This window comes from Silene latifolia, unplaced genomic scaffold (assembly GCF_048544455.1).
Source record: "Silene latifolia isolate original U9 population unplaced genomic scaffold, ASM4854445v1 scaffold_70, whole genome shotgun sequence".
NCBI lineage: Eukaryota > Viridiplantae > Streptophyta > Magnoliopsida > Caryophyllales > Caryophyllaceae > Silene > Silene latifolia.
The window spans coordinates 280507-283086 of NW_027413609.1; the positions used below are offsets into that span (position 1 = coordinate 280507).

The 2580-nt window shown below is 38.2% G+C and overlaps 1 non-coding gene across 1 annotated transcript; it reads right to left on the reverse strand.

Moving 5' to 3' along the window:
- Window positions 1–2022: 2022 nt before the first annotated feature.
- LOC141640064 (small nucleolar RNA R71) lies at window positions 2023–2129 on the reverse strand. The gene has a single exon (XR_012542810.1). It is a non-coding gene; the product is annotated as a small nucleolar RNA R71 (small nucleolar RNA).
- Between the last annotated feature and the right edge of the window lie 451 nt (window positions 2130–2580).

Consider the following 2580-nt stretch of genomic DNA (forward strand, 5'->3'; position numbering starts at 1 on the left):
CAGAATCCGCCCGTCCCGTGCCCAGGACGCCTGGATTCTCTAACAGCCATTTTGTCTTCTACAAGCTTCAAGGAAGGATGCGCATATTTTTCTAAGACCGGCAAAAAGGAGACCGGAATCTCCCTAGAGACCGGCGATTCCTCAAGGACTTAATCGTAATTTAAGCCCTTAGTAAACCGTAATTTATGTAACTAATCCCCACTATAAATACCCCATTAGTCTAATTAAATTAGCATGTTCTTCTTAGCAATCTCTAGTGTAGTTAATATCAATCAAATCCCTCTTTAATCTTGTAATCAACATTTAATCAAGTTTTAATACAAGTTTCATTTCCTTAATCTCTCTCTTGTTCATCCTTTGTTTTGGGTAATTGAAGATTATTTAGGTTATTATTTGGAGATTGACAACCTTCCAATCAATTATCAAGTACTTCTATTATTCTTTGCTTTATTATTGGAATCATTAGTAGGTATAATTCTCTTAATCCCTTTTTAATTATTGCTAATTATCTTCATTTATTCATCATGTTTCACTTTGTTGGTATTATTGACAACCTTGCTAGCATGTTCAACATGATAATGAGTGAGTAGTTTCCTTAGCTAGGGTTAATGGGTAATTAGGGGAAACCAACATGGGGGATGATTCATTCTTAATTTAATATGTTTTCATAGTTTATTTGCTTGCTTGTTGTGATCTCAACTTATGCACATGTTATGTTTGATGAAATGCGAGCCTATGAATCCTTGCATTTTTTACCCATCACCTATCTTTTCAATGAGACTTGTAAGACATAAACCAACTCGAGTCTCATTAGACCATGCATATAGTTGAGTAGGGAAGATTAAGTCGACTTGTAGGTGTTGTACAATCTAATCGATTCGGCTCCGAGACCCAAACTTTCCTAGGATTGTAAGATATAAACCAACTCGATCCATCACAACAATAATTGCTTGCTTATAATTTGAGAATATGTTTGTATGATCAATTCCCATGAATCCCCTATGACCCCATGACACCCTAGTGCCTTTTATTAATTGTTTACATCCCTTTTTAATCATCTTGCTTGTTTACTTTCATTTTTATTTAGTTTAGTGATCTTCTACTTCAAACCCCAAATTGTGACACCCTTAGACACCGCTAGTTGCAATAGAAAATCTCATCTCAATTCCCGTCCCTTGGGATCCGACCTTTACTTGCCTCTTTACTAATTGTAGAGTTATATGCGAAGTTATAAATTGTGTTTTGGTCTAGGTGCTCCTAACGACAAGTACCAAAAACTAAACCTCCTCGAGAGTCCGACCAAAAATGGCGCCGTTGCCGGGGATGGTGTTAACATGATTTAGATTTTCTTATATTGTTATTAGTTGTGTCTTTCTTTGCCTTGGGGAAGTAAAACTCCTCAAGGTTTGTTCTAATTGTTTTCGAGTTGTTTGATATTTTGCATGTCTAGAAGATCACAAGGTAACTTGTTACCCTTTGATCACGAAACTGAAAGGACTTTGACAACCAATAGAAGACTTGCTAGGAGAACTTTGAGAGGTATTGGTGAGGTTGTAGATATTCAACCAAACACTATTGAGTTTATCAACCCTTTTGCAAGAGAAGGTGAGGGGAACCCAACACAAAATCCAACACAAAATCAACTCACAATGCCTAAATTTTCATCAGATTCCATACCAACCGAGGAGAACCTACCCAATGGTACTCCCACACCACAACACTTAACCGGAAATTTTATTGCCAAATCCGCATTTATCCAATTAGTCGAAAGAAGCCAATTTGGGGGGATGCCTAGTGAAGACCCTCACTCTCACATGGAGACTTTTGGTGACTATTGTGATGCAATATCTCACACCGGTGTAACTCAAGACCAAATTCGATGGGTCTTGTTTCCTTTTTCTCGAATTGGCACCGCAAAACAATGGTTGAAAGGCCTCTATAAGGCTACTCTCGGAATTGATTCTTGGAAGAAATTGGCTCTAGCTTTCTACAAAAAAGTTCTATCCACCGGAAAAGACTAACATGCTAAGAGCTCAAATTACGGGCTTTAAGCAAATAGATGAAGAATGTTTGTATGAAGCTTGGGAGCGATTCAAGGGAATTTGTCGCTCATGTCCTCACCATGGACTTAGCGAGTGGTTCTTGGTACAACAATTTTGGAACGGTCTTTATGAAGACTCAAGAAACATTCTCAACATGGGATCAAATGGAATGTTCACCGAAGTTGACGACAATCAAACTTGGAACAAGATTGAGGAAATGGCGGTCCATAACTCACAATATAGTAGACCTCGCAAGGCTACTAGAGGAGGAAAGCATGAAGTGGACTCTATTACTCAATTGGGTGCTCAACTTAGTGCTCACATTGTTACCATCAACTTGAAGTTTGAAAAAGCTATGGCTAGACTTGAAGAAGCCTCAAAATCACCAAAGCATCATGTTAATGCCATGACGGCATCTTCATTAATCCCAAGTGGGATATGTGAGAATTGTGGAACTTTGGGACATGACCAAAGTGAATGTAGGGGAACAAATGAACAAGTAAATGCTTTTCAAGAATACAAGAGTGGTACCCCTTAT